At 40.0% G+C, this 9,255-nt stretch overlaps 1 long non-coding RNA gene across 1 annotated transcript; it reads right to left on the bottom strand.

The window, feature by feature from the left end:
• Positions 1-4,337: 4,337 nt before the first annotated feature.
• LOC144583236 (uncharacterized) lies at positions 4,338-8,729 on the bottom strand. The gene is made up of 2 exons (XR_013536930.1): positions 6,879-8,729; positions 4,338-5,188 (listed from the first exon to the last, which is right to left on the bottom strand). It is a non-coding gene; the product is annotated as an uncharacterized LOC144583236 (long non-coding RNA).
• Between the last annotated feature and the right edge of the window lie 526 nt (positions 8,730-9,255).

The raw sequence follows: 9,255 nt of genomic DNA, 5'->3' as shown, positions 1-9,255 counted from the left end.
GAAAATCTTCAACAGTTTCTGTTTTGTCATTTTCAGTACTACAGTTACATAATGTTGTAGTCATTCTTTTTATCTTCTTTTCTTCATTATTTTCTCTTGTTCCGAGGATGCTATTTAGGTTTATTCCATGTCTTGATATTTTAAAAAATCTATACTTTTTCAGAACCTTGACATCTGAAACACTTCTTAAACTGTTACCTTCAGGGTAAGCCTAAATGCAATGTTAACCTCATTCATGAATGCCATACTTTTGAGTCTCTACTTGTTAATAATTCACAGCAGCTGCCTGATACTCCAGTCATGACTAAGACTTCAGTATGTGGGGAAGGAGTTTAAACACCACAAATCCCCCTACAGCCCTATGATCTGGACAAGGGGACCCCACAGCTAGTGTGATTCTTTTTAAGAAGTACAAAACATCTAATTATGGGATTCAAAGCTGTGGCTAAAATTATATAACCCCACAAAAGCTAATGCATTGGGTCTTTCTGTTTCTGTTGAACTCTTTTTGCATTTAGCTGGACGATCTGTAGACCCATTACACATGATTGCTTGAAGAAGCACAGATAACCACCAGAAAAGAACTTAGCTTTACATCCACTTCTGAACCTGAGAGCAATGCCCACTCACCCTTCCATAATCACACACTCGATTCTAATAATCTATAATATTTCAGGGAAGTTTAGCAAGCTAAGTGGAGAGAGAGAAGAAAAAGCCAAACAAAAAGGGGCTATTTTAGAATGCAAAAAATTATCTAAACAGTGACACCACCTATCAGAGCCCGCCCCCCTGCACCTCAGTGGCTGGTGTGTCCAGAGGAGACCTTGGGACTTTACAGGGGGGATTCAGCTGTCCCTTCCTCTTTGTTGCCAGCTGCTCATTCTGCTTTTACTGTATTACTTTCAATTCTTCCTTTTCTTAGTTCAAATAGCTGACTACCTTTTTAACTCTATGAATGCTCAATGGATTATGATTGATCTGCTGTAGTGTTGCTGCAATGCACGGGGGGAGGGAAACAGCAGTGTTTTGCTGTTGTTGCTCCCCTGATTTGTTCTGCTTATGGACAATTGTCAGACAAAAGTGTACATAACTAGCTTGAAGTGTCCTCTAGCTGAAGGAATATTAAATCTAAAACCATTTTAAAGATACAGAACGATAAGAAAAGAGAAGTGGGCTATTATCAGTTAGTGCCTGAACAGCGGACCTAGCAGACGTATCAGCCACTTGGTCAGTGGTGTAATGTGGCTTGACAGCACCCGGGGCAAGTATTGCACCCCTTAACCCGTGGTCCTGAGTATCACATTCCTAGGGGTTTCAGAAGGCAAAAGTCCAACAAGACAATCCAATATCAGAAGTCCAGAAGATACAAAGAGATGCCAAATTGCCAAAGCCAAAAACACAAACCATAGTCAGAAGCCAGAGTCCAAAGCCAAGGGTCAAGAAAGCAAGATCCAAGATAAGCAGGAGTGTGTATGCAAGCCAGAGTACACTATTGACCTGTTGCTTCCACAAGCTTCCAAGCCTTCTGGGTGAAGATTATATAGCAGCAGCAGTCATCAAACCCCTAGAAGCCTTCCATCCTGTTGAAACTCAGGACTCGTTGACCTGATGTTCCTGTGGGAAGCATTCATGCGAGCCTCACACCTTCATGTCATGAGTCTTTGCCGAAGCTTATCCCTCACTCTGGCTACTGGGGGAGGAGAATCTGGTGGTGATTCAGCTGTCTGCAATTCTGATTGTCCAGCATTTTCCTCAGCTGTAATTAACCCCTCAGATTCCAGATCTTCTTCGGCTGAACTCATGACACTGAGCCCCCTCCATTCCTAATAGGAATGCAGCTGCACTCCCTCCACCAGCCCTGGTCAGACAGAGGTTACTGAAACACTCTCCTCAACAGGGCAGTTTAATCCTCTTTGCTGCTTGGCGTTGTGCTTGTGCTGGGCCGGTGGTGACTGGCTCAGCCTGCTCACCAGAGCCTCGGCAGGCAGGGAGGTGGGGCTGGGAGGGAGGGGGTGGGGGTGGGAGGGAGAGAGGGAGGGAGGGAGCCACCCAGCCAGCCTAATGATGAGATGGAGTACAGTGGGCACAAAATGGGGTGATTGTACCCCTGACAAGATTGTGCCTTGGGGCAATGGCCATATTGCCCCCTCACACTAAGCCACTGCACTTGATCACAGTCCTCTGCAGTATGATGCAGTGATTTATTGCATTTCTAATTAAATTATGGTAATTATGTCTAAATGTATATTGAAACATAATTTAGGAAGTGCAAGTATTACATAAATCTGTGTCATATTTTCCTGACCATACACAAGTGCTGCCCAAGAAATGAGGTCTACTTAGTTTCCTCATTAGCATTTTCCTCATTGAAGTAGCCCGTAAACAACATTCTCCTTATAGCACAAGCTGCATTTGAATAAGCAGAAGAAAAGATTGCAGAAGATTAATTCCAACATTAAATCCAAGTAATGGGTACTTGGTAAGCCAACACTTATATAAGTTCTATTGATTCTATACATTAAGAGAGCCGTGTGGCCCTGTGGTTAAACTACATTACTGCAGCCAAACATCTGCTTACAACCTGCATTTGATCTCGACAGGCTCAAGTAGCTGGCTCAAGGTTGACTCAGCCTTCCATCTTTCTGAGGTTGATAAAATGAGTATCCAGCTTGCTGAGGGGCAAAGTGTTCCTTGTGTAATTTTGTAGTAAGCTGCCCAGAGAGTGCTCTAGCACTGTGGGATGACATATAGGTCAAAACAATAAACAGATAATAAATAAATACTCTAGTTGGAATCAACAATCAGATTTAAAATTCCTTGTAACTAACAAGTTCCTTTCTTTTTAGTGCATCTGCTATAGTTACAACTACGGTTAACTTTAGCTTAGTAGGTAAGTAAGTAGGAAAGTGGAAGATAAAAGAAGCCATAATTTACAGCAGATGACCTAAGTGAAAGGAGATGGTTTATTCACAGGAATGTGAATAACGTGAAGGAAGTAAGGAATCTCGTATGTTTGTATGCTGGGTGATGGGGTCACCAAGTCAGTTTATTTCATGTCTCCTTCTTTTATTTTGCGATAACTCTTGAGTGCTGGCTCTTGGTTGGTCCAAGCCTGTTTCTTATGGCTCTCTGTTTCATCTAATTAACTTTCAGTTGGCAGTGTTACTCTGAACTCTTGCTGGGGTCCAGCTAACTCAACAAATTATGGGCTATGCCTCCAAGGAGAACCTCAAAGAGTGGTGCACACAGCTTGAGTCTTCCAAGAAGAGCCCCGAAAGGCTACACAAGTGGTTACATTTCCAAAGCAGCCAAAGGAAATAACCATCTTTCCAGCTGAACTGAAATGATTACAAGGTACTTGGTGGATAGGTTTCAAAATAGCACTGCCAACTGGCTGTTCTTCCACAGAGGGCAATGTATTTATTTGGGAAAAGCTGCAGAGCAGCATGAAAAGGACAGAAAAGGAATGAGAGCCTGCAGCAATTCTTGTTCCCCCTATTGTTTATAGAAAACAGTCAGCAATCCTTCCCACTGGCTCAATGCTATACTTTTCTTGATACTAAGAATGTGCTGCCATCCCTTAATATAGAATAAAACTGAAAAATCTCTGAGACAACCAATGCTTTGTGTTAACTTATATTTCCATCCTGTACAAGTCACAAGGAGCTGTAATTGTTTCCATGCTGATTTTGCCCTTTTACTCTCTTTCTGACTATCAGTTGGGTGTACAGTGATTTCACCCCTCGTAAAGGTTTTGCAATTGTTATTTTGTCAAAGTTCCACATGGAAACTAATTATGGATACCGTGCTTATTGCTGGTTATCAAGATGTGGAATCCCTTTATTCCAGGAAATGATTTAATACTCGAGGAACAAGTGTAACAAAAGGAAATGGCTTAGCAATTGGCAAAGGTTCTGTTGAGATATTTTAAAACATGCTTGCAATTAGTGACACTTCAGGTTTGTCTGCACTCTGACTCAGTTTGACCATAACTTATGTGCAGTGCTAGTTTACAGCATTCGATTCAGTATTGCAAACAACCATCTGCTTGTTTGATCTCAAAGAATTCTCCTCTTTTCTATTTCTTTCTATCGCTGCACACCTAGGGACTACCTGACCATTAGGAAAAGGATTTCTTTGGGTTTCTTAGACTACACACCCCATAATGATGTGGTCTGACACAACCAACAGCTCACAAGATAATATGTAGATAAATAGATAATATCTGTTCTTATGATTTCTCAGTGCTTCAAATACAGTATGTTGTTCTCTGCTGAAAAACACACAAAAGGTTTTACAAAGTTTATTTTAGGATAAATAGTTTAGAAGTATGTGCATTTATTTATATTTATTTATTTACTTACTTACTTGCTTACTTGCTTACTTGCTTACTTGCTTACTTGCCACCTTTCTCCCTATAGGAGGCCATAGCAGCAGACACAATTTCTTTAGCCTGTGGCAATTAAGAAATTTTTGCCAGAATCTTGTTGGTCATTTACTCTTGCATTAAGTGAAATTACGTGAATCACATCTACACTTATGCAAACAAAATATATGTATACATGCACATCTTGTGAGAAGATGTATTAATGTATGTATTTGAATACACACAGCACTGTCAGCTGTGGCAATGTAATGTAAGGAGGCAGGATGCCAGATCTCCCCAGATCTTTGTTTTATTTTGCCTGCAGGGGTGGGACTTGGAACCAATCTGCTTTAAATATGGGGGTCCTACTGTATTTTACAAAGAACAGAAAACAAGTAGTTTTGGAACAGAGTAAATGGGGGAGAAGCTCTCCAACATTTTGAGAACTATAATTAATCTTGAACTACAGTTATTCACATTTCAGTATACTGTAGTCAGATTAGACATTGTTTAGAAATTAAACACCAAAAATAAACACGCTATGCCGCATAATTTTATGCTCCTTCAAAGAAAAAATCAAATGGTGCCTGTGTAGGTCTTAATTTTGTGTCATGAATACACTTTGAAAATGAGAAAATATTCTTTACAGATTTCCAACTTCTGATATGATTTTCATTTGTTGTTACTTTTTGCCCAGAGAAGAAATTCAGATTGGCAGTGGTACCATAGGATTTCCTGTACTCAAAGGGTTCCTCTCCATGCTTGTCAAAAATATTCTTTCATACATTTCCCCATGTTTCTTTTTCTCCTTTATGTTGTGATCTGAAAGCAAAGTGATTAAAATAGCATAGAATGAAGAAATAACTAATTATTTCTAATTTTCATTTGTAACTACTAGAGATGGGAACAAATTTAAAAAATGTTGATTCATTTTGAACCGTTATTTGTCAGGGTTAACAGATCAACAAATACAAATATACAAATATTCTTCAACAAATTAATGGATCAATCTATTGTTTCATCTGCATTTTAAACTACGTACTATAAAACTGGCACCTAAGCACCTAGAGACACCAAATTTGCAGAGAAACGTCCTCACATGCTGTTCTATAAGTCCTGAAAGTTAGGAAAGATCCAGAATCACAATGGAGTTTCCTATGTCTTTCCCCAGCATGCCTGCCAACTTTAGTGAAGATTGGATATCGGACATCCAAGTTATTTACAACACAAATTGGGTCCCCCCAGGTGAGTTTACTGCACAGCACAGAAGCCCATTCTGCCTACCGGCTGCCGATCAGCTAATCAGAAGCCGATAGGCAGCCACCCCCACACCCCTTCCTTTCCCTATCTTAGCCCTCACCCCACTCCCACTAACACCCCCTTACCTTAATAGCTGCTGCCGAGGTTGCCATCAGGCCTTCGCAGCCACAGTGTGTAAAAAGGGAGACTGGCTGCCCTTTGCAAAGATAGCTGCTGTGGCTTCAGTTAGGGTAGGGAAGCTGCAGCTGCCATCTTTGCAAACGGCAGCCTAAGGGAATCCAGGCTGACCTTTGCAAATATGGCAGCTGCAGCTTCCCTACCCTAAATGAAGCTGCAACTGCCATCTTTGCAAAGGGCAGCCAGTCTCCATTTTTACATGCATGGCTCTGAGGCCAGAAGACCTCGGCAGCAGCGATTATGGTAAGAGGGTGTCGGTGGGGATGAGGTGGTGTGGGGCCTAAGGTAGGGAAAGGAAGGGGGTGGGGTTAGGCTGTGGTATTGGGTGGCTGTGTAGGGTGATGGCTGCCTTTCTGTCACCAATTACCTGATCGGTGGCTAGTAGGCAGACTGGTGTGTGTTTGTTTTTTTTTTTAAATATGAAAGACGAATAAAAATGGGTAAATATTCATCCCTTCATATTCATGGGGGTCTCTGGAACCCACAAATATGGAACGATGAATATTTAACAAATACACTATATTCGTCGGAAAAAGCGATCCATTTTATATTCGTCCCCATCTCTAGTAACTACCCTCAAATGTTTTCGAATCAACCCCAAAGGCAGCAAAATAACTTGGGTAGTTCTTTTATACTATAGCAATGAGTTTAATAGTGAAAGGTGTAATGGAAATGACATTAGAATAAGCTATAAAACTGAATTTCTGATTCAAAGCAACTCTTGGAAGATGGAAACTCTACATTTTACTGTGCTGTTCCACAGCAACACAAGCACTTGAATAGAAAAACTGCATCACATCAAATTCACTCTCCTTTCTTGTTCATATTGACAAGTCCAGTCAGTGCAAAGAAAGCTTTGAGCAAGTTTTCAAGGAAAAGTTTCTACACAGATACAGAATTCCTTCACGTTAGATGTGATTTTGTTTTTGAAGACTCGGTGCCTTTTCTTTTCAGTCCTATAGGAATCTAGTGCACTTAGAAAAAAAGATGTCAGCTTAACAAGAAAGAGAGCCTGTTTGACCTAGGAAAATGCTACTTTCAGATTTTATTGGCCCACCATCAGTCTAGCTCTTACCTCAGCAAGAGAACTTTGGGAAGGGAGAGTCTGATGACTTCTCACGTTGTGCTGGTTAAAGGCATCATTCAAAATGATTCATTCTTTTCTTATTGATGTAGGGCCTGACCACAGCTTTGAAATTAGTGCCATATGCTTTTGAAATCTGAACCTGAAGGCCGTCAGACAGCCCATGCAGGCTGTATACTGCATTGTTCACCTTTGGCACACAGGGCCAAGAGCTGTGGTAAAATGTGTTGAAATCTTACTCTGCATTGAGAGGAGCCATTGTTGCAATATTCTAAGTTACGAGACTTGACAAAAAGTACGTCTCTGTTTGAAGGGATGTAGGTGGTTTTTGCATTTACATCAGCACTGCCTATAAAAGAATTTAGAATCTTATGGGATAAACAAGGTGTGGGAAACTGTGGTGAGCACAGGATACACAATAGTTGTATTCCACCAAAATTAGATGTAAATTTACTGTTGTTTAAACAGGGGGCTGCCGGGACATTTTAAAAAAAAAAGCTGCTGTATGTGAATAATAGAAATTCCAAGGCATGCAAATGTCAGTCTTTTGAATTGTCTGGTTTTCCTAAACATGTTTTCATCCTGTCTTTATATGAGCATGCTGGCTGGATAAATCTGTGAGTTAGGTATCCAGCTTTGGAACCAGAGGTTGGGAGTTCAGTTTCTCACTGTGCATCCACGCAGAGCTAGCCTGTGTGGCCTTGGGCAAGCTGTGCAGTGCCAGAGTACCCACAGAAGAAGAGAATGCTAAACCACTTCTGTGTATTTGTTACCTAGAAAACCCTGGAAAAGGTTGTCACAGGTTAGAATTGACTTGTCGAGGCCCTGCGTATCTACTCAAAAGTAAACTGTATTCATCTGAATCCCATATTAATACTAGCAAAGTGGAAATCCTTGCTAATAAAGTTGCACTGGATGACACTGCCGTGTGAGTGGTTGCCAAAAAGGTTGTGCAAATAGCTACACAACAACTTGGACAATTAAACTGATATTGGTTACGTCTCCTGATTCTGAAAGTGTTCAACCCAAACCACATATGGGCCTTGGACTAGTGCAATGAAAATGCTGGGTACAGGCTAATGAATTCAGTGGGGCTTAGTTCTAGATAAGTGAGCATAGTGGTGCATACTAAGGTGGTAATTATTAAGTCAAATTGATGTCAATGGGACTTCCATCTAAATGTACATATATGGGGCAGTATTGTAAAAATATCCTTTCTGCCCCTATAGAACATCAAACTGATATTTAAACTAAGTTAAAAGCAACACATTTACAGGGTTTGGCATGAGTGCTGTTTACGAGGAACCCTGTGGTGATAATAAGATGCCTTCACTGGTAGCAGTTTACTTTTCAGCAGTTCTTACAACACTCCACTAAACTATTTCCAGTGTAACTGGGTTTGGACAAGAGTCAAGAATGAAAGCTCATTTAGAAGAAAAATTAGTAACTCTTAATCATACTTTGCCATCTTTATTCTACATTTGTATCATAAAGGCCCTTGGGGTCTCTTACAACATAATATTAGATCCACAGTAGATGAAAATAACCCTTAAACAAAATAAAAAGAAAATAAAAAGTATATTTAGCATATATATATATTTTTAAAAAACAAATAAACACAGTTCACTGGAAGATGGTTGAACCTTGGTCTATTACATCCCCCAGGCTGAATAATTCTGAGATCAATTTGCTGAAGTGTGAAATATGTGCCTAATTATATGAAAATTATCTTCAACTGTAGGACTCCAAGTTGCTTTCCAAAATAAATAAGATTCCAAAGAAACTATACAGCTCTTTTACAGTATAAAATTGCTTTATAATAGCATCACTTTACCCCTCCCACCCCCCACCTTTTCTTTGGATGAAGAACTCTGTTTTCTATTTGTTTTCATGAGATGTTATGGTTATGAGTACTTGTCATGGACCTGTTACTGATGAAGCCAGCTGATAAATAGCCACAATGTTCTCTTCCTACTTTACCTGTTGTAGACATTGCATAGACTTCTACCATTTTTAAAGGAATCATGTTTGGAAGACATGTTGCTAAATAAGAGCTGCCAGTTCTGTGGATTTCTTATGGAACTGGAATATATTTTTCTGTAACAGCTGTGGTACATTTTCAAGAGCCAGGGATGGCAATTTAGAGAAAATAAGTTCTTGGGCCATATATAATTTTTTTTGGCTCTCTGAAGAGGCAGTAACTTCTTTTCCACAGAGACATAGAAATGAAGAGGTGAGATACAAGTTCTTGGATTAAGCAAGAGCTGCTGCTTTTATAAATTATGAAAATATCTACCATAAAGAAGGATTTTATTTTAATCCACACTAGTTTCTTGTCATTTTTACTTGTGTCCAGTCATTATAGAAT

The sequence above is a fragment of the Pogona vitticeps genome, chromosome 5, assembly GCF_051106095.1.
Source record: "Pogona vitticeps strain Pit_001003342236 chromosome 5, PviZW2.1, whole genome shotgun sequence".
NCBI lineage: Eukaryota > Metazoa > Chordata > Lepidosauria > Squamata > Agamidae > Pogona > Pogona vitticeps.
Note: the sequence above shows the minus strand (reverse complement) of the source record. Positions and strands in the feature narration are given on the sequence as shown.